Consider the following 23,429-nt stretch of genomic DNA (forward strand, 5'->3'; position numbering starts at 1 on the left):
AGAAGAAATCTTAACCCAAACATTAATGGTAATTTAACCCATGTGATGGGTTCTGACTTTCAACACAATTTTTGGTAACCTCAACTTTACAGATTGGTCAGTTTGGCAACATTTAGGAGATTATATACCAATATATGTGGATATATGTGGATTCTAAATATCACATTATAGTTTACATACAAATATCCTGTCATCCTGTATCAATGTAAGGTCAGAGGTCAAATTTACAAATGAATACCTTTTATCTGTGACCTACTCCTACAGAGGCTGTGTGTAATCAGAGTAAAACATCTGCCATATACAATAGTTGCTACTAAAATCTTTGATTGAATACAATGACACACACACGTGTTCAGCCAAGGCTGAAAATGTAGACATTTGTGTGACAATAAAAACAGGCAATATTCACAATATAATCTTTTTAGGATTTTATTTTATTTTTTTAATTAAAAAATTAATTTAGAGTGCCCAATAAGATAAGCTGTGTATTAGTTGACAAAAAACAAAACCCCAATAATCTGACAATTCCCTCTGAGCAAGCACTCGGCAACAGTGGGGAGGAAAAACTTTCTTTTAAAAGAAAGAAACCTCCGGCAGAACCAGGCTCAGTGAGGGACGGCCATCTGCCTCGGCCGGTCGTGGGGTTTATAAAATGACTTGTTAGCCAATTTAAAGAGTTTGATGTCAACTAATACACTTAAACTGTCCAAATAATTTTAAATAAATATTTACAGTCAATCCTGACGGATTGCTTACAAAACATTCATTTTGTTTTGTCTGTGTGCGAACCCGTAGCTCGACCCACAGAGGAAAAGAAGCTTGTGATGAAAGGTTGACTTTCCAATACAGTTACGGCATGCTCTTTGAAGACCTGAATAATGAAATCATAAACGTATCTGTGTTCCGATGACATTAATATCAGAATCACAGCTGGGTCTTTCCATTTCTCTATGAGAGACTTGTAGACCATGTTACTGAGGAATATCACATATTCAGCGGGGATTTGAATTTTTTTGATTCGCGGCCAAACTTTACCGAACAGCCGTTTGGAGATGGCATCGGCTTTTTCAGGAGAGCAGGGTATCTCGGCATATTCAACGACATGCTTCACCAAGTCCTCAATACAGACTTCCACAGAAGACCTGTATTTTTGAACTTCTTCAGCCGCGCTAAGGGCTGGATTCTCCATCAACTCGATCAAGTGCTTTTTAATTATATCGATCGTCACGTTTTGCAATACTGGGTTCTTATCATTCAGTAATACGATCAAGTGCTTGTCTTTACAGAATGCTTTGTTGCGGAGCTCTTGGTAAATGGCCTCATCGAGACCTTTTAATTTTTTCTCATTAATATACAGGCCTTTGATGCGGTAATCAGACATCACCTTGTCAAAGAGTAGTTTGTGAAGTTTAACTGAAGGTTTGTGGTGGGAAGGTTTTGCAGCATGTGAGAGCACAGCATGAATAAGTGTGCTCACACACTCTTTTTGGTCAGCATCATAAGAGCTGCCTCTAACACCAGATGGTGATTTTTCCTCCGGTATTGGAATTATATTAGCTTTAAAGTCCTGTAAAAGTGTTTTGGAGATCTTCTTAGTTTCTGATGGCTGGTCTCCATCATCTTCAGTTTTTCCAAACCAAGCGAATAGCCTTCTAAGTAGGCTTCGCTTCTTTCTGAAGAGGTGATCTTTGAATACAGAAATGACCACTTCTTGAGCTAGTGGTAGCGCAATGATAACGAGATTAGGTGGAATATCCAGGAGCTTTGTAATGTCTTTGAAAATTGCTTTTTCAAGACTTTTCACTCTATTTTGTTTGATGTTTAGAGTTTTTTCTTTAATTTGCGCCCACAGAGCCGGGAAGAGTTGGTGTTGAATTAAATCTGTTGGCGGCACCTTTGCCTTTCTCGAGGCGCGTGCAATTACAGCATTTATGAGCTCTTTAACCAGCAGCTGTTGGTCCAACAGTTGAACTTTGGCGTCCTTGGTGGGCTCAGCCACTGGTCCATTTTTTGGCCCCTCTGCTAATTCTGAATCTGATACCAGATCAGCTAACTGTGGATCCTCCTGATTCATGTGCTGGGTGGACGAATTGGGGCAGCACGCACAGTGCATCGATTTCTCCCCGACTCCCTGTAAACTCGTCTCCCCCAAGTTGACACTCTCCCCTGGGTCGACATCACACTCAAAGTCATTAATCATTGGCATGACTTCAGACATGGTGATATGAAACAATTCAGATGTAAACATGCCAAATACCTGCTTGGTGTGTTCATCTGAGCTCCCTTTTTTCAGTGCATGCCACTGTTCTTCTGTGATATTCATAAAGAAGTGTCTAATTCTGGATTTTATATTTTCGCTAACTTCAGTCAAAGGATTCATCTCTGTATTTGTATTCATGTTTTCTGTTAACTGATGCGCTCGGCTGTGAAACGATGCTTCTTACTAAACTGAAAGGGTAACTAACCCCTATTTAAGGATTTTTCTAACGCAACGTCACATAAGACATCAAAGGATCAAAGAGATTCTAGCGCTAAGCTCCGCCTACATCCGGGATGACGGCGGAACTTAGCGCTAGCGTTACCTAGCAACCGCTATACACACAACGACGATCCTCTGTTGTTGTGATTCAGTGAAAGTTGTGTGGATATGAAACGTATAGCTTACTGGTGCACTGCTTTAACCCACACCAAATAGTTTTAAAATCCTTCGTTTAAAGTTATAATGTGAAGCGACCCCCCACTGTGTTGTTGATTTCCATGATGGCTGGTGAGCTATGCTAATTTAAATGGCACACGGCTATCAGAATGGTCACGTGTTTGTCTTATTAAAGAACATTACAGGTGATCACGCGCGGTGGGTTACAGCCAGCAAGGAGTCAGGCAGTTTTTGTGTGCATGTCTGTGCACGTGGAAATTTTTATAGCTTTGTTTTGTCTTCACAGAGTCGTTTTATCATTCATCCAGCGCACCGCCCACCTTTTTTATTTATTTATTTATTCTTTAGCTTTTTTAAATGCTGATGGAAATAAAGCATTTGCCAGTTTCCCACAACTGCTTTTACTTTGAAAGCTGGGCCCGGAAGTATTATTTTATCCTGCAGTAATCCACAGGTCACATCGCTGCTTGGTGCCAGAATAATTATGCCGATGCACTAACCAAAAATGAAACTCAATGCTTTACAATCCCGTTGCCTCCATATATGAAAACAGCCCTTTAAGGTTAAATATTCAAATCTCAGACACGGATTCCCTGTCAGAATAAATATTTCAAGCTTTCGGTTAACCTGTCACCAAATTTACAATTTGAACATTTGATTTTCAGTATGATTGTTCAAATCTATAGATTTTGCATCTCTTTCATAGATAGCTTGGCCAATAAAGGTCTGAAACTGTTCCCCAAATGACTCCCCAAAAAAAAAAAAGCAGCACAGAGAAACCTGCAGCACCTTTGGCAGTAATCACACTGAACACTGGTGCACCACAGGGGTGTGTACTGAGCCCTCTCCTTTACTCACTCTACACCCATGACTGCACGGCCACTAACAACTCCAACATCATTGTGAAGTTTGCGGATGACACTACAGTGGTGGGTCTTATCACCAACGGTGATGAGACGGCTTACAGGGAGGAGGTCAGCGCACTGACCCACTGGTGTCAAGACAACCATCTCACCCTCAATGTCGCAAAGACAAAGGAGTTGATAGTGGACTTCCGGAGGTGCAGAGAAGTACACACCCCCATCACCATCAACGGCGCTGCTGTGGAGAGAGTGAGCAGCTTCCGCTTCCTTGGTGTACATCTGGCTGAGGATCTTACGTGGTCAGTACACATAAACAAAACAGTGAAGAAGGCGCAGCAGCGCCTTTTCTTTCTCAGGGGACTGAAAAGATTTGGCATGAGCCCCCGCATCCTCAGGACCTTCTATCGCTGTGCCATTCAGAGCATCCTCACTGGATGCATCACCACCTGGTACGGCAACAGCACCGCTTACAACCGCAAAGCTCTCCAGAGAGTAGTGCGGTGCTCTGAACGGATAATTGGAGGTGAGCTTCCCTCCCTCCAAGACATCTACAGGAAGCGGTGCCTGAGGAAAGCGTCGAGGATCATCAAGGACTCCAGTCACCCCAGCCATAAACTGTTCAGACTACTTCCATCAGGAAGGAGGTTTTGCAGTATCCGGTCCCGTACCAGCAGACTGAGAGACAGCTTTTTCCATCAGGCCATCAGACTGCTGAACACTTCATAGACACCTCACCTCCACTACTGGAACTTCAACATTATGCACTACATACTGTACATTAATGCCACTGTTTTGCACAATATCCAACTACAAACCTCTGTATATTTTATATATTTTATTTTATTGTTTACTCTATTTAATTTGTAAAATATGTATACACACACACACACGTAGAAAAACATATTTAGTATACACATCCAGTAATGCATAGACTATTATATATTGTACATATATTTATTAGTCTCAGATTTAGCCATTCTTATATTTTGCTTGTTTTACGTTATTGTATTTTTGCACAACTCTGTTGCTTGTGAAGCTCGCAAACAAGAATTTCACTCACATGTACTGTACCAGTGTACCTGCACATGTGACGTGATAATAAAAGTGATTTGATTTGATAACTTGAAGCAATGGTGTTTCTGTATGATTTTATTGCTGTTTCATATCACTGTGGAGGAATTTCGGTCCACTCTTCTTTACAATGTTGCTTCAGTTTATTGAAGTTTGGGGGTATTTGTTTATGCACATCTCTCTTACAGTCGCACCAACGGATTTCCATCAGGTTAATTAAGCTACTCCATTGAACTTCTGGAATACTCTTCCCCTGTCAGTGAGGGAAAGTGCAAGTCTCCTTATCTTTAAGAGTCACTTAGAAGGGTGGCTGAGGCTCACGCAAACATGTGATCATGTTTAATTAATCATGCTTTATGTTGGACATGAAAAAGAGTTAGTGTATTACAAAAAGGGAAACAACTATTAGTGTAATGGGTCAGTGCAATATCAGGACAGTCAGAGCATGTGTGGGGTTTGTGCAATATAACTGATGTGTTTCCGTTGTTGTTATCTGTATTGTCCTCTGTTTTCCACTCTTCTTGTCATTGTTTGTTCTAATTTAATGTGATCACTGTTTTTGTCCTGTTATTGTTGTTTCTGTATGTTTTTACTAACTTGTGTGTAACACCAACCTGCCAGAGGGTCTGCAGATGGAAATTAGCCCAAGGCTATAATCTGTATTAAACTGATGAGAAGCTGTGTTCACCCTCTGCCAGGGTGGAAACCACTATGCACCTCTGTGATCCACCCGTCATAATGTCAGCACACTCACTAGACACACACAGAGACCTCATCAGAATCCTGTATACACAGCAAGTCTGTAAGCACGTGCTGTGTGCGTGTCTATGCATGAGCGTATGAATCCATACAGGGTTTTGTGGGTCTTCATGTGTGGACGAAGCTGGACTCCCAGTTTCTGGCAGCGCTCGATCATCCTCTGGGCATTCCTCTTCGCTTTGTCCACATCCACCACAAAAGCAGGAGTACACAGGGCTGAGAGAGGATCTCCCTCCATACTGGCAGCACTGGAGTGCACACACACACACACACACACACACACACACACACACACACACACACACACACACACACACACACACAGAGCACTTCAGATATTTCCCATGCAATTAAATTCTATTGCATGATTGACTCAACCAGCATATTTCAATAGTTATATTTATAAGTATCTGCTATACATGCATGAATCAGCAAGTAAACTTCATTACACTTGGGTGTAGTTTTGCAACGTCTCTGATTATGTAATGCAGCGCACTTTGAACTTTGACAACACTAACTTAAACTTAAACACTAACTTTACAAATGCACTGCAACTCATCAAATTGTATGTGATCCAATTCACTCTTTAAGCAGTTTTTTATTCCTCCTCTTTTTGGTACTATAAAGACCTTCCGATAATATTATCGTGCATCATAACGATAGATAGAATAAAATCATACTGCTTTCGAATCTGCATAATAGAGTTTGTGAAACAGTGAGGGAACCACCAGCACATTAACAAGCATCGGAAACAACAACAATAACAACAAAAAATGCAGACAAATGCAGCACAAACCACAGTTTACCTTTTCAAAAGAGCGAATCTGTTTTTCTATGGAAGTTCCGATCACATTACTACGGTGTCCTCGAGGAGTCAAAAATAATGAAAAAAGTACAATCAGGGAGAACCTTTTGCAAATCATAAAATAAATCATAGAAAAAACATCTAATATATCCGGTAGTTAAACTCGCAGTAGCACAAGAACAGAGCAGGAGGGAAATAGAGAGATAGCGAGCCAGGGACAACAACAAGAGACAACATCGTCACGTTGGAAAGGTATAGTCATCATCCACAACTATTTTCAGTTGTGGATGATAAAGGATTCAGAAAGTTTATCCATGCAGTGAATCCTATGTATTCGATTCCAAGCAGGAAAACACTCTCCCAAAAATCATCCCAGACCTATATGACAGAGAATGTGCATCTTCTTCTTGTTTTGCATATTTTAATTTATGTTTTATTGTGCTGTGGTTTGCAGTGTTTTGTGTTGTTTCACTTGAAATTTGTTTAAAAAGAAAAAGCAGAATATTTAAAAAGTTAAAAGTTGAAATGTAAATAGTTTTTTTGTATTTTATCATTTATTTATTAGATTTTATGTGGAGTGAATAAATAAAAGTATACTTACGGTGGCCCCTAGAGACAAAGCAGTACAAACTCCAAAGCACAATGGAAATGCTCCAGGATCATAGTGGCTACACAAGCCAGGAAGTACTAACAACCCAATTTGGTGTGGTAGTAACAGGTAAATGGACTTTTGTTTTTTAATCATTTGAATATATATGAGTGTTTGTGTATAAATACACAAACAATACACATATGTTTCAATTGTGTAATTTAAGGTAGCTCTGTTTTGAAAGTTCAGTTAATGCAAGCAACGTGTTTTGGAGTCTAAGGTCTGTTGATGGCTGCATGAAAGCATTTTTTTGTTTTTGATGCAAGCTACCCAGAGTCATGCGCCCAGCTTGGGAATTCCTTCACACCGTCATCTATCCCAGGAACAGATGAATCCCAGGACATGAACCAAATATGATCAAATGAATGAGGGCTCATTTAGCTATGATGTAAGTGTAAAATGTTGCTCATAAAGGTGCATGAAATGATCTTAGAGGGAGATTCCCTCTTGCCACTTTTCCAAAGTGTTGATGTATGTGCTGAGATAATCATCAATTCATCATTTTTTTAAAGTTAAGATTTTTTTTTAAATGTGATTTGCTCTAAAAACAGAGCAGGCATTACATACCATGTCTTCATCTGTGTTTACATGCATTTGCATGTGCTGTAACCAAAAGACTGATTTGAAGTAATGGATATAATATAATGAATTATATACTTTTTTTAAAGTTGTATTTTACTTTCATTGATAGATTTCTATGAATTTGCTGTCTATGTTCAGGTATCATATGGCAATAAAAAGATTTTTTGAGAAAATCTGTTTTGAATCTAGTTTTTATAAATGTAATTTTATAATAAGAAGAAATCTTAACCCAAACATTAATGGTAATTTAACCCATGTGATGGGTTCTGACTTTCAACACAATTTTTGGTAACCTCAACTTTACAGATTGGTCAGTTTGGCAACATTTAGGAGATTATATACCAATATATGTGGATTCTAAATATCACATTATAGTTTACATACAAATATCCTGTCATCCTGTATCAATGTAAGGTCAGAGGTCAAATTTACAAATGAATACCTTTTATCTGTGACCTACTCCTACAGAGGCTGTGTGTAATCAGAGTAAAACATCTGCCATATACAATAGTTGCTACTAAAATCTTTGATTGAATACAATGACACACACACGTGTTCAGCCAAGGCTGAAAATGTAGACATTTGTGTGACAATAAAAACAGGCAATATTCACAATATAATCTTTTTAGGATTTTATTTTATTTTTTTAATTAAAAAATTAATTTAGAGTGCCCAATAAGATAAGCTGTGTATTAGTTGACAAAAAACAAAACCCCAATAATCTGACAATTCCCTCTGAGCAAGCACTCGGCAACAGTGGGGAGGAAAAACTTTCTTTTAAAAGAAAGAAACCTCCGGCAGAACCAGGCTCAGTGAGGGACGGCCATCTGCCTCGGCCGGTCGTGGGGTTTATAAAATGACTTGTTAGCCAATTTAAAGAGTTTGATGTCAACTAATACACTTAAACTGTCCAAATAATTTTAAATAAATATTTACAGTCAATCCTGACGGATTGCTTACAAAACATTCATTTTGTTTTGTCTGTGTGCGAACCCGTAGCTCGACCCACAGAGGAAAAGAAGCTTGTGATGAAAGGTTGACTTTCCAATACAGTTACGGCATGCTCTTTGAAGACCTGAGTAATGAAATCATAAACGTATCTGTGTTCCGATGACATTAATATCAGAATCACAGCTGGGTCTTTCCATTTCTCTATGAGAGACTTGTAGACCATGTTACTGAGGAATATCACATATTCAGCGGGGATTTGAATTTTTTTGATTCGCGGCCAAACTTTACCGAACAGCCGTTTGGAGATGGCATCGGCTTTTTCAGGAGAGCAGGGTATCTCGGCATATTCAACGACATGCTTCACCAAGTCCTCAATACAGACTTCCACAGAAGACCTGTATTTTTGAACTTCTTCAGCCGCGCTAAGGGCTGGATTCTCCATCAACTCGATCAAGTGCTTTTTAATTATATCGATCGTCACGTTTTGCAATACTGGGTCCTTGTCATTCAGTAATACGATCAAGTGCTTGTCTTTACAGAATGCTTTGTTGCGGAGCTCTTGGTAAATGACCTCATCGAGACCTTTTAATTTTTTCTCATTAATATACAGGCCTTTGATGCGGTAATCAGACATCACCTTGTCAAAGAGTCGTTTGTGAAGTTTAACTGAAGGTTTGTGGTGGGAAGGTTTTGCAGCATGTGAGAGCACAGCATGAATAAGTGTGCTCACACACTCTTTTTGGTCAGCATCATAAGAGCTGCCTCTAACACCAGATGGTGATTTTTCCTCCGGTATTGGAATTATATTAGCTTTAAAGTCCTGTAAAAGTGTTTTGGAGATCTTCTTAGTTTCTGATGGCTGGTCTCCATCATCTTCAGTTTTTCCAAACCAAGCGAATAGCCTTCTAAGTAGGCTTCGCTTCTTTCGGAAGAGGTGATCTTTGAATACAGAAATGACCACTTCTTGAGCTAGTGGTAGCGCAATGATAACGAGATTAGGTGGAATATCCAGGAGCTTTGTAATGTCTTTGAAAATTGCTTTTTCAAGACTTTTCACTCTATTTTGTTTGATGTTTAGAGTTTTTTCTTTAATTTGCGCCCACAGAGCCGGGAAGAGTTGGTGTTGAATTAAATCTGTTGGCGGCACCTTTGCCTTTCTCGAGGCGCGTGCAATTACAGCATTTATGAGCTCTTTAACCAGCAGCTGTTGGTCCAACAGTTGAGCTTTGGCGTCCTTGGTGGGCTCAGCCACTGGTCCATTTTTTGGCCCCTCTGCTAATTCTGAATCTGATACCAGATCAGCTAACTGTGGATCCTCCCGATTCATGTGCTGGGTGCACGAATTGGGGCAGCACGCACAGTGCGTCGATTTCTCCCCGACTCCCTGTAAACTCGTCTCCCCCAAGTTGACACTCTCCCCTGGGTCGACATCACACTCAAAGTCATTAATCATTGGTATGATTTCAGACATGGTGATATGAAACAATTCAGATGTAAACATGCCAAGTACCTGCTTGGTGTGTTCATCTGAGCTCCCTTTTTTCAGTGCATGCCACTGTTCTTCTGTGATCTTCATAAAGAAGTGTCTAATTCTGGATTTTATATTTTCACTAACTTCAGTCAAAGGATTCATCTCTGTATTTGTATTCATGTTTTCTGTTAACTGATGCGCTCGGCTGTGAAACGATGCTTCTTACTAAACTGAAAGGGTAACTAACCCCTATTTAAGGATTTTTCTAACACAGCGTCACATAAGACATCAAAGGATCAAAGAGATTCTAGCGCTAAGCTCCGCCTACATCCGGGATGACGGCGGAACTTAGCGCTAGCGTTACCTAGCAACCGCTATAGGCACAGCAACGATCCTCTGTTGTTGTGATTCAGTGAAAGTTGTGTGGATGTGAAACGTATAGCCTACTGGTGCACTGCTTTAACCCACACCAAATAGTTTTAAAATCCTTCGTTTAAAGTTAGAATGTGAAGCGACCCCCCACTGTGTTGTTATCGGATTTCCATGATGGCTGGTGAGCTATGCTAATTTAAATGGCACACAGCTATCAGAATTAGTGATGGGTCGTTCGCGAACGAAATGGCTCTTAGAGCCGGGTCTTTGAAGTGAACGACGCGAGCCGGCTCCTTATTGGGAGCCGTGAGGTTTTTTTTTTTTCTTTCTCTCACCCTCTCTCTCGCCCTTTTTTCGCTAAACTCCGCATGCGCGGCCTGTACTTTGCGCTGGGCAGAGGGGCGTTAGTTACACTCGCAGTAGCACAGGAACAGAGCCAGAGAGAAAGAGAGCGAGGGACAACAACGTCACATTAGAAAGGTATAGTAATCATCCACTATTTTCAGTTGCAGACAACTTAAACATTTACAAAGAAAGAACAATACAGTATCCACATCTGAACCAAAGAGTAAAACAGTGAAATGTGGATTATTAAATATTAGGTCTCTCTCTTCCAAGTCTCTGTTAGTACATGACTTAATAATTGATCAACAAATTGATTTACTCTGCCTTACAGAAACCTGGTTGCAGCAGGATGATTATGTTAGCTTAAATGAATCAACACCCCCGAGTCATTCTAACTACCAGAAATCTCGAAGCACAGGTCGAGGGGGCGGTGTGGCAGCAATTTTTCACACCAGTCTATTAATTAATGAAAGACCAAGACAGACTTTTAATTCATTTGAAAGCCTGATGCTTAACATTATCCACCCCAGCTGTGAAACTCAGAAACCAGTCTTACTTGTTATCATCTATCGTCCACCTGGGCCTTACACAGAGTTTCTGTCTGATTTCTCAGACTTTATATCTGATTTAGTTCTGAGCTCAGATAAAATAATTATTGTGGGTGATTTTAACATCCATGTAGATGCTAAAAATGACAGCCTCAACATGGCATTTAATCTGTTATTAGACTCAATTGGTTTCTCTCAAAATGTAAAAGAACCCACCCACCACTTTAATCACACTCTAGATCTTGTTTTAACATATGGCATAGAAACTGAACATTTAACAGTGTTTCCTGAAAACCCTCTCCTGTCTGATCATTTCTTGATAACATTTACATTTACAATAATTGATTACGCAGCAGTGGAGAGTGGACTTTATCAAAGTAGATGTCTTTCTGAAAGCGCTGTAACTAAGTTTAAGAATATAATCCAGCCACTGTTATCATCGTCAATGCCCTGTACCAACACAGAGCAGAGCAGCTATCTGAACGCTACCCCAACAGAGGTCGATTATCTTGTTAATAATTTCACCTCCTCACTACGTACGACTCTGGATACTGTAGCTCCAGTGAAAACTAAGGTCTCTAATCAGAAGTACCTGACCCCGTGGTATAATTCTCAAACACGTACCCTCAAGCAGACGACTCGTAATCTGGAGAGGAAATGGCGTGTCACAAATTTAGAGGATCATCATTTAGCCTGGAGAAATAGTTTGTTGCTTTATAAGAAAGCCCTCCGCAAAGCCAGAACAGCTTACTATTCGTCACTGATTGAAGAAAATAAGAACAACCCCAGGTTTCTCTTCAGCACTGTAGCCAGGCTGACAAAAAGTCAGAGCTCTTTTGAGCCAACCATCCCTTTAACGTTAACTAGTGATGACTTCATGAACTTCTTCACAAATAAAATTTTTATCATTAGAGAAAAAATTACCAATAATCATCCCACAGATGTAATATTATCTACAGCTACTCGTAGTTCCATTGATGTTAAGTTAGACTCTTTTTTTCCAATCGATCTTTCTGAGTTAACGTCAATAATTACTTCCTCCAAACCATCAACGTGTCTCTTAGACCCCATTCCTACAAAACTGCTCAAAGAAGTTCTGCCATTGATTAATTCTTCGATCTTATATATGATCAACCTATCTCTAATAATCGGCTATGTACCACAGGCCTTCAAGGTGGCTGCAGTTAAACCTTTACTCAAAAAGCCATCTCTAGACCCAGCAGTCTTAGCTAATTATAGGCCAATCTCCAACCTTCCTTTCATATCAAAAATCCTTGAAAGAGTAGTTGTCAAACAGCTAACAGATCATCTGCAGAGGAATGGTTTATTTGAAGAGTTTCAGTCAGGTTTCAGAGCTCATCACAGCACAGAAACAGCTTTAGTGAAGGTTACAAATGATCTTCTTATGGCCTCTGACAGTGGACTCATCTCTGTGCTTGTCCTTCTTGACCTTAGTGCAGCATTCGATACTGTTGACCATAATATTCTATTAGAGCGATTAGAACATGCTGTAGGTATTACAGGTATTGCACTGCAGTGGTTTGTATCATATCTATCTAATAGACTCCAATTTGTGCATGTAAATGGAGAGTCCTCTTCACACACTGAGGTTAATTATGGAGTTCCACAGGGTTCAGTGCTAGGACCAATTCTGTTTACATTATACATGCTTCCCCTAGGCAGCATCATTAGAAGACATAGCATACATTTTCACTGCTATGCAGATGACACCCAGCTCTATCTGTCCATGAAGCCAGATAACACACACCAATTAGTTACACTGCAGGAATGTCTTAAAGACATAAAGACTTGGATGGCCACTAACTTTCTGCTTCTCAACTCAGATAAAACTGAGGTCATTGTACTCGGCGCTGAAAAGCTTAGAAATTTGGTATCTAACCAGATTCTTACTCTGGATGGCATTACCTTGGCCTCCAGTAACACTGTGAGGAACCTTGGAGTCATTTTTGACCAGGACATGTCCTTCAACGCACATATTAAACAAATATGTAAGACTGCGTTCTTCCATTTGCGCAACATCTCTAAAATTAGAAATATCCTGTCTCAGAGTGACGCTGAAAAACTAGTTCATGCATTTATTACTTCCAGGCTGGACTACTGCAATTCATTATTATCAGGATGTCCAAAAAACTCACTGAAAAGCCTTCAGTTAATCCAAAATGCTGCAGCAAGAGTACTGACAGGGACTAGAAAGAGAGAGCATATTTCTCCTGTTTTGGCTTCCCTTCATTGGCTTCCTGTTAAATCCAGAATTGAATTCAAAATCCTGCTCCTCACATACAAGGTCTTAAATAATCAGGCCCCATCTTATCTTAATGACCTTGTAGTACCATATCACCCTATTAGAGCACTTCGCTCTCGCTCTGCAGGCCTACTTGTTGTTCCTAGAGTATTTAAAAGTAGAATGGGAGGGAGAGCCTTCAGTTTTCAGGCCCCTCTTCTGTGGAACCAGCTTCCAGTTTGGATTCGGGAGACAGACACTATCTCTACTTTTAAGATTAGGCTTAAAACTTTCCTTTTTGCTAAAGCATATAGTTAGGGCTGGACCAGGTGACCCTGAATCCTCCCTTAGTTATGCTGCAATAGATGTAGGCTGCCGGGGGATTCCCATGATGCATTGAGTTTTTCCTTTCCAGTCACCTTTCTCACTCACTATGTATTAACAGACCTCTCTGTATTGAATCGTATCTGTTATTAATCTCTGTCTCTCTTCCACAGCATGTCTTTATCCTGTCTTCCTTCTCTCACCCCAACCGGTCGCAGCAGATGGCCGCCCCTCCCTGAGCCTGGTTCTGCCGGAGGTTTCTTCCTGTTAAAAGGGAGTTTTTCCTTCCCACTGTCGCCAAAGTGCTTGCTCATAGGGGGTCATATGATTGTTGGGTTTTTCTCTGTATCTATGAAGCGCCTTGAGGCGACATTTGTTGTGATTTGGCGCTATATAAATAAAATTGAATTGAATTGAATTGAATAAAGGATTCAGAAATCATACAGGCCCATATGATAGAGAATGTGCATCTTCTTTTTGTTTTAATATTTTAATTTATATTTAATTGTGTTGTGGTTTGCAGTGTTTTGTGTTGTTTCACGTTAAATTTGTTTAAAAGGAAAAAGCTGAAAATTTAAATAGTTAAAAGTTTAAAATGTAAATAGTTGTTCTTTGTATTATATGATTTATTTATTACATTTTATGTGGAGTGAATAAATAAAGTATATTTATGGTGGCCCTTAGAGACAAAGGAGTACAAACTCCAAAACATGTACAAACTCCAAAACACGTAAAAACTCCAAAACGCGTAAAAACTCCAAAACGCGTAAAAACTCAGACGCACTTACAAACCCCGAAGCATGTACAAACTCCAAAACACGTAAAAACTCAGAAGCACGTACAAACTCCAAAACACGTAAAAACTCAGAAGCACGTACAAACTCCAAAACACGTAAAAACTCAGAAGCATGTACAAACTCCAAAACACGTAAAAACTCAGAAGCACGTACAAACTCCAAAACACGTAAAAACTCAGAAGCATGTACAAACTCCAAAACACGTAAAAACTCAGAAGCACGTACAAACTCCAAAACACGTAAAAACTCAGAAGCATGTACAAACTCCAAAACACGTACAAACTCAGAATCACGTATAAAAGATAACAGAAGTGCTCCAGGATGCTAGGGCGCAGTGTTGAGCGTTTGTTACCTAGTGGCTACACAAGCCAGGAAGTATCAACAACCGAATTTGGTGTGTGGTAATAACAGGTAAATGAATTTTTTTTAAATTATTTGAATAAATATGAGTGCTTGTCTTTAAATACACAAACAATACGCACATGCTTTCAATTGTGTAATTTAAGTGATCTGGGTAGCTCTGTTTTGGAAGTTCAGTTAACACTAGAAATGTGTTTTGGAGTTTGTATATGCTTTAGAGTTTGTACGTGCTTTGTCTCTAGGGGCCATATATAAACATATATAAATAAAACCACTTTTTTTTACATTAGTAATTCCTTTTCTGCATAATTTTATATTATTGTTAATGATTAAATAATTAAAGCAACAAAACAACCTGAAGAGCCGGTTCGGAGCCGAAAGAGCCGGATCTCTAAAAAGAGCCGGAAATCCCATCACTAATCAGAATGCTCACGTGTTTGTCTTATTAAAGAACATTACCGGTGATCACGCGCGGTGAGTTACAGCCAGCAAGGAGTCAGGCAGTTTTTGTGTGCATGTCTGTGCACGTGGAAATTTTTATAGCTTTGTTTTGTCTTCACAGAGTCGTTTTATCGTTCATCCAGCGCACCACCCACCCTTTTTATTTATTTATTTATTCTTTAGCTTTTTTAAATGCTGATGGAAATAAAGCATTTGCCAGTTTCCCACAACTGCTTTTACTTTGAAAGCTGGGCCCGGAAGTATTATTTTATCCTGCAGTAATCCACAGGTCACATCGCTGCTTGGTGCCAGAATAATTATGCCGATGCACTAACCAAAAATGAAGCTCAATGCTTTACAATCCCGTTGCCTCCATATATGAAAACAGCCCTTTAAGGTTAAATATTCAAATCTCAGACACGGATTCCCTGTCAGAATAAACATTTCAAGCTTTCAGTTAAACTGTCACCAAATTTACATTTTGAACATTTGATTTTCAGTATGATTGTTCAAATCTATAGATTTTGCATCTCTATCATAGATAGCTTGGCCAATAAAGGCCTGAAACTGTTCCCCAAGTGACTCCAAAAAAAAAAAAAGCAGCACAGAGAAACCTGCAGCACCTTTGGCAGTAATCACACTGAACACTGGTGCACCACAGGGGTGTGTACTGAGCCCTCTCCTTTACTCACTCTACACCCATGACTGCACGGCCACTAACAACTCCAACATCATTGTGAAGTTTGCGGATGACACTACATTGGTGGGTCTTATCACCAACAGTGATGAGACGGCTTACAGGGAGGAGGTCAGCGCCCTGACCCAGTGGTGTCAAGACAACCATCTCACCCTCAATGTCGCAAAGACAAAGGAGTTGATAGTGGACTTCCGGAGGTGCAGAGAAGTACACACCCCCATCACCATCAACGGCGCTGCTGTGGAGAGAGTGAGCAGCTTCCGCTTCCTTGGTGTACATCTGGCTGAGGATCTTACGTGGTCAGTACACATAAACAAAACAGTGAAGAAGGCGCAGCAGCGCCTCTTCTTTCTCAGGGGACTGAAAAGATTCGGCATGAGCCCCCGCATCCTCAGGACCTTCTATCGCTGTGCCATTCAGAGCATCCTCACTGGATGCATCACCACCTGGTACGGCAACAGCACCGCTTACAACCGCAAAGCTCTCCAGAGAGTAGTGCGGTGCTCTGAGCCGATAATTGGAGGTGAGCTTCCCTCCCTCCAAGACATCTACAGGAAGCGGTGCCTGAGGAAAGCGTCGAGGATCATCAAGAACTCCAGTCACCCCAGCCATAAACTGTTCAGACTACTTCCATCAGGAAGGAGGTTTTGCAGTACCCGTCCCGTACCAGCAGACTGAGAGACAGCTTTTTCCATCAGGCCATCAGACTGCTGAACACTTCATAGACACCTCACCTCCACTACTGGAACTTCAACATTATGCACTACATACTGTACATTAATGCCACTGTTTTGCACAATATCCAACTACAAACCTCTGTATATTTTATATATTTTATTTTATTGTTTACTCTATTTAATTTGTAAAATATGTATACACACACACACACGTAGAAAAAATATTTAGTATACACATCCAGTAATGCATATACTATTATATATTGTACATATATTTATTAGTCTCAGATTTAGCCATTCTTATATTTTGCTTGTTTTACGTTATTGTATTTTTGCACAACTCTGTTGCTTGTGAAGCTCGCACACAAGAATTTCACTCACATGTACTGTACCAGTGTACCTGCACATGTGACGTGATAATAAAAGTGATTTGATTTGATAACTTGAAGCAATGGTGTTTCTGTATGATTTTATTGCTGTTTCATATCACTGTGGAGGAATTTCGGTCCACTCTTCTTTACAATGTTGCTTCAGTTTATTGAAGTTTGGGGGTATTTGTTTACGCACATCTCTCTTACAGTCGCACCAACGGATTTCCATCAGGTTAATTAAGCTACTCCATTGAACTTCTGGAATACTCTTCCCCTGTCAGTGAGGGAAAGTGCAAGTCTCCTTATCTTTAAGAGTCACTTAGAAGGGTGGCTGAGGCTCACGCAAACATGTGATCATGTTTAATTAATCATGCTTTATGTTGGACGTGAAAAAGAGTTAGTGTATTACAAAAAGGGAAAGAACTATTAGTGTAATGGGTCAGTGCAATATCAGGACAGTCAGAGCATGTGTGGGGTTTGTGCAATATAACTGATGTGTTTCCGTTGTTGTTATCTGTATTGTCCTCTGTTTTCCACTCTTCTTGTCATTGTTTGTTCTAATTTAATGTGATCACTGTTTTTGTCCTGTTATTGTTGTCTCTGTATGTTTTCACTAACTTGTGTGTAACACCAACCTGCCAGAGGGTCTGCAGATGGAAATTAGCCCAAGGCTATAATCTGTATTAAACTGATGAGAAGCTGTGTTCACCCTCTGCCAGGGTGGAAACCACTATGCACCTCTGTGATCCACCCGTCATAATGTCAGCACACTCACTAGACACACACAGAGACCTCATCAGAATCCTGTATACACAGCAAGTCTGTAAGCACGTGCTGTGTGCGTGTCTATGCATGAGCGTATGAATCCATACAGGGTTTTGTGGGTCTTCATGTGTGGACGAAGCTGGACTCCCAGTTTCTGGCAGTGCTCGATCATCCTCTGGGCATTCCTCTTCGCTTTGTCCACATCCACCACAAAAGCAGGAGTACACAGGGCTGAGAGAGGATCTCCCTCCATACTGGCAGCACTGGAGTGCACACACACACACACACACACAAAGCACTTCAGATATTTCCCATGCAATTAAATTCTATTGCATGATTGACTCAACCAGCATATTTCAATAGTTATATTTATAAGTATCTGCTATACATGCACGAATCAGCAAGTAAACTTCATTACACTTGGGTGTAGTTTTGCAACGTCTGATTATGTAATGCAGCGCACTTTGAACTTTGACAACACTAACTTAAACTTAAACACTAACATTACAAATGCACTGCAACTCAACAAATCGTATGTGATCCAATTCACTCTTTAAGCAGTTTTTTATTCCTCCTCTTTTTGGTACTATAAAGACCTTCCGATAATATTATCGTGCATCATAACGATAGATAGAATAAAATCATACTGCTTTCGAATCTGCATAATAGAGTTTGTGAAACAGTGAGGGAACCACCAGCACATTAACAAGCATCGGAAACAACAACAATAACAACAAAAAATGCAGACAAATGCAGCACAAACCACAGTTTACCTTTTCAAAAGAGCGAATCTGTTTTTTCTATGGAAGTTCCGATCACATTACTACGGTGTCCTCGAGGAGTCAAAAATAATGAAAAAAGTACAATCAGGGAGAACCTTTTGCAAATCATAAAATAAATCATAGAAAAAACATCTAATATAGTAGCATAGTAGCATATAATACAGTAGCAGGAACAGAGCGGGAGGGAAATAGAGAGATAGCGAGCCAGGGACAACAACAAGAGACAACATCGTCACGTTGGAAAGGTATAGTCATCATCATCCAAAACTATTTTCAGTTGCGGATGATAAAGGATTCAGAAAGTTTATCCATGCAGTGAATCCTATGTATGCGATTCCAAGCAGGAAAACACTCTCCCAAAAATCATCCCAGACCTATATGACAGAGAATGTGCATCTTCTTTTTGTTTTGCATATTTTAATTTATGTTTTATTGTGCTGTGGTTTGCAGTGTTTTGTGTTGTTTCACTTGAAATTTGTTTAAAAGGAAAAAGCAGAAAATTTAAAAAGTTAAAAGTTGAAATGTAAATAGTTTTTTTGTATTTTATAATTTATTTATTAGATTTTATGTGGAGTGAATAAATAAAAGTATACTTACGGTGGCCCCCAGAGACAAAGCAGTACAAACTCCAAAGCACAATGGAAATGCTCCAGGATCATAGTGGCTACACAAGCCAGGAAGTACTAACGACCAGATTTGGTGTGGTAGTAACAGGTAAATGGACTTTTGTTTTTTTATCATTTGAATATATATGAGTGTTTGTGTATAAATACACAAACAATACACATATGTTTCAATTGTGTAATTTAAGGTAGCTCTGTTTTGAAAGTTCAGTTAATGCAAGCAACGTGTTTTGGAGTCTAAGGTCTGTTGATGGCTGCATCAAAGCATTTTTTTTGTTTTTGATGCAAGCTACCCAGAGTCATGCGCCCAGCTTGGGAATTCCTTCACACCGTCATCTATCCCAGGAACAGATGAATCCCAGGACATGAACCAAATATGATCAAATGAATGAGGGCTCATTTAGCTATGATGTAAGTGTAAAATGTTGCTCATAAAGGTGCATGAAATGATCTTAGAGGGAGATTTCCTCTTGCCACTTTTCCAAAGTGTTGATGTATGTGCTGAGATAATCATCAATTCATCATTTTTTTAAAGTTGAGATTTTTTTTTAAATGTGATTTGCTCTAAAAACAAAGCAGGCATTACATACCATGTCTTCATCTGTGTTTACATGCATTTGCATGTGCTGTAACCAAAAGACTGATTTGAAGTAATGGATATAATATAATGAATTATATACTTTTTTTAAAGTTGTATTTTACTTTCATTGATAGATTTTTATGAATTTGCTGTCTATGTTCAGGTATCTTATGGCAATAAAAAGATTTTTTGAGAAAATCTGTTTTGAATCTAGTTTTTATAAATGTAATTTTATAATAAGAAGAAATCTTAACCCAAACATTAATGGTAATTTAACCCATGTGATGGGTTCTGACTTTCAACACAATTTTTGGTAACCTCAACTTTACAGATTGGTCAGTTTGGCAACATTTAGGAGATTATATACCAATATATGTGGATATATGTGGATTCTAAATATCACATTATAGTTTACATACAAATATCCTGTCATCCTGTATCAATGTGAGGTCAGAGGTCAAATTTACAAATGAATACCTTTTATCTGTGACCTACTCCTACAGAGGCTGTGTGTAATCAGAGTAAAACATCTGCCATATACAATAGTTGCTACTAAAATCTTTGATTGAATACAATGACACACACACGTGTTCAGCCAAGGCTGAAAATGTAGACATTTGTGTGACAATAAAAACAGGCAATATTCACAATATAATCTTTTTAGGATTTTATTTTATTTTTTTAATTAAAAAAATAATTTAGAGTGCCCAATAAGATAAGCTGTGTATTAGTTGACAAAAAACAAAACCCCAATAATCTGACAATTCCCTCTGAGCAAGCACTCGGCAACAGTGGGGAGGAAAAACTTTCTTTTAAAAGAAAGAAACCTCCGGCAGAACCAGGCTCAGTGAGGGACGGCCATCTGCCTCGGCCGGTCGTGGGGTTTATAAAATGACTTGTTAGCCAATTTAAAGAGTTTGATGTCAACTAATACACTTAAACTGTCCAAATAATTTTAAATAAATATTTACAGTCAATCCTGACGGATTGCTTACAGAACATTCATTTTGTTTTGTCTGTGTGCGAACCCGTAGCTCGACCCACAGAGGAAAAGAAGCTTGTGATGAAAGGTTGACTTTCCAATATAGTTACGGCATGCTCTCTGAAGACCTGAATAATGAAATCATAAACGTATTTGTGTTCCGATGACATTAATATCAGAATCACAGCTGGGTCTTTCCATTTCTCTATGAGAGACTTGTAGACCATGTTACTGAGGAATATCACATATTCAGCGGGGATTTGAATTTTTTTGATTCGCAGCCAAACTTTACCGAACAGCCATTTGGAGATGGCATCGGCTTTTTCAGGAGAGCAGGGTATCTCGGCATATTCAACGACATGCTTCACCAAGTCCTCAATACAGACTTCCACAGAAGACCTGTATTTTTTAACTTCTTCAGCCGCGCTAAGGGCTGGATTCTCCATCAACTCGATCAAGTGCTTTTTAATTATATCGATCGTCACGTTTTGCAATACTGGGTCCTTGTCATTCAGTAATACGATCAAGTGCTTGTCTGTACAGAATGATTTGTTGCGGAGCTCTTGGTAAATGGCCTCATCGAGACCTTTTAATTTTTTCTCATTAATATACAGGCCTTTGATGCGGTAATCAGACATCACCTTGTCAAAGAGTAGTTTGTGAAGTTTAACTGAAGGTTTGTGGAGGGAAGGTTTTGCAGCATGTGAGAGCACAGCATGAATAAGTGTGCTCACACGCTCTTTTTGGTCAGCATCATAAGAGCTGCCTCTAACACCAGATGGTGATTTTTCCCCCGGTATTGGAAATATATTAGCTTTAAAGTCCTGTAAAAGTGTTTTGGAGATCTTCTTAGTTTCTGATGGCTGGTCTCCATCATCTTCAGTTTTTCCAAACCAAGCGAATAGCCTTCTAAGTAGGCTTCGCTTCTTTCGGAAGAGGTGATCTTTGAATACAGAAATGACCACTTCTTGAGCTAGTGGTAGCGCAATGATAACGAAATTAGGTGGAATATCCAGGAGCTTTGTAATGTCTTTGAAAATTGCTTTTTCAAGACTTTTCACTCTATTTTGTTTGATGTTTAGAGTTTTTTCTTTAATTTGCGCCCACAGAGCCGGGAAGAGTTGCTGTTGAATTAAATCTGTTGGCGGCACCTTTGCCTTTCTCGAGGCGCGTGCAATTACAGCATTTATGAGCTCTTTAACCAGCAGCTGTTGGTCCAACAGTTGAGCTTTGGCGTCCTTGGTGGGCTCAGCCACTGGTCCATTTTTTGGCCCCTCTGCTAATTCTGAATCTGATACCAGATCAGCTAACTGTGGATCCTCCTGATTCATGTGCTGGGTGGACGAATTGGGGCAGCACGCACAGTGCATCGATTTCTCCCCGACTGCCTGTAAACTGGTCTCCCCCAAGTTGACACTCTCCCCTGGGTCGACATCACACTCAAAGTCATTAATCATTGGCATGACTTCAGACATGGTGATATGAAACAATTCAGATGTAAACATGCCAAGTACCTGCTTGGTGTGTTCATCTGAGCTCCCTTTTTTCAGTGCATGCCACTGTTCTTCTGTGATCTTCATAAAGAAGTGTCTAATTCTGGATTTTATATTTTCGCTAACTTCAGTCAAAGGATTCATCTCTGTATTTGTATTCATGTTTTCTGTTAACTGATGCGCTCGGCTGTGAAACGATGCTTCTTACTAAACTGAAAGGGTAACTAACCCCTACTTAAGGATTTTTCTAACACAGCGTCACATAAGACATCAAAGGATCAAAGAGATTCTAGCGCTAAGCTCCGCCTACATCCGGGATGACGGCGGAACTTAGCGCTAGCGTTACCTAGCAACCGCTATACACACAACGACGATCCTCTGTTGTTGTGATTCAGTGAAAGTTGTGTGGATGTGAAACGTATAGCCTACTGGTGCACTGCTTTAACCCACACCAAATAGTTTTAAAATCCTTCGTTTAAAGTTAGAATGTGAAGCGACCCCCCACTGTGTTGTTGATTTCCATGATGGCTGGTGAGCTATGCTAATTTAAATGGCACACGGCTATCAGAATGGTCACGTGTCTGTCTTATTAAAGAACATTACAGGTGATCACGCGCGGTGAGTTACAGCCAGCAAGGAGTCAGGCAGTTTTTGTGTGCGTGTCTGTGCACGTGGACATTTTTATAGCTTTGTTTTGTCTTCACAGAGTCGTTTTATCATTCATCCAGCGCACCGCCCACCCTTTTTATTTATTTATTTATTCTTTAGCTTTTTTAAATGCTGATGGAAATAAAGCATTTGCCAGTTTCCCACAACTGCTTTTACTTTGAAAGCTGGGCCCGGAAGTATTATTTTATCCTGCAGTAATCCACAGGTCACATCGCTGCTTGGTGCCAGAATAATTATGCCGATGCACTAACCAAAAATGAAACTCAATGCTTTACAATCCCGTTGCCTCCATATATGAAAACAGCCCTTTAAGGTTAAATATTCAAATCTCAGACACGGATTCCCTGTCAGAATAAACATTTCAAGCTTTCAGTTAACCTGTCACCAAATTTACATTTTGAACATTTGATTTTCAGTATGATTGTTCAAATCTATAGATTTTGCATCTCTATCATAGATAGCTTGGCCAATAAAGGCCTGAAACTGTTCCCCAAGTGACTCCCCCCCCCCCAAAAAAAAAAGCAGCACAGAGAAACCTGCAGCACCTTTGGCAG

This window comes from Neolamprologus multifasciatus, chromosome 18 (genome assembly GCF_963576455.1).
Source record: "Neolamprologus multifasciatus chromosome 18, fNeoMul1.2, whole genome shotgun sequence".
Taxonomy (NCBI): Eukaryota; Metazoa; Chordata; class Actinopteri; order Cichliformes; family Cichlidae; genus Neolamprologus; species Neolamprologus multifasciatus.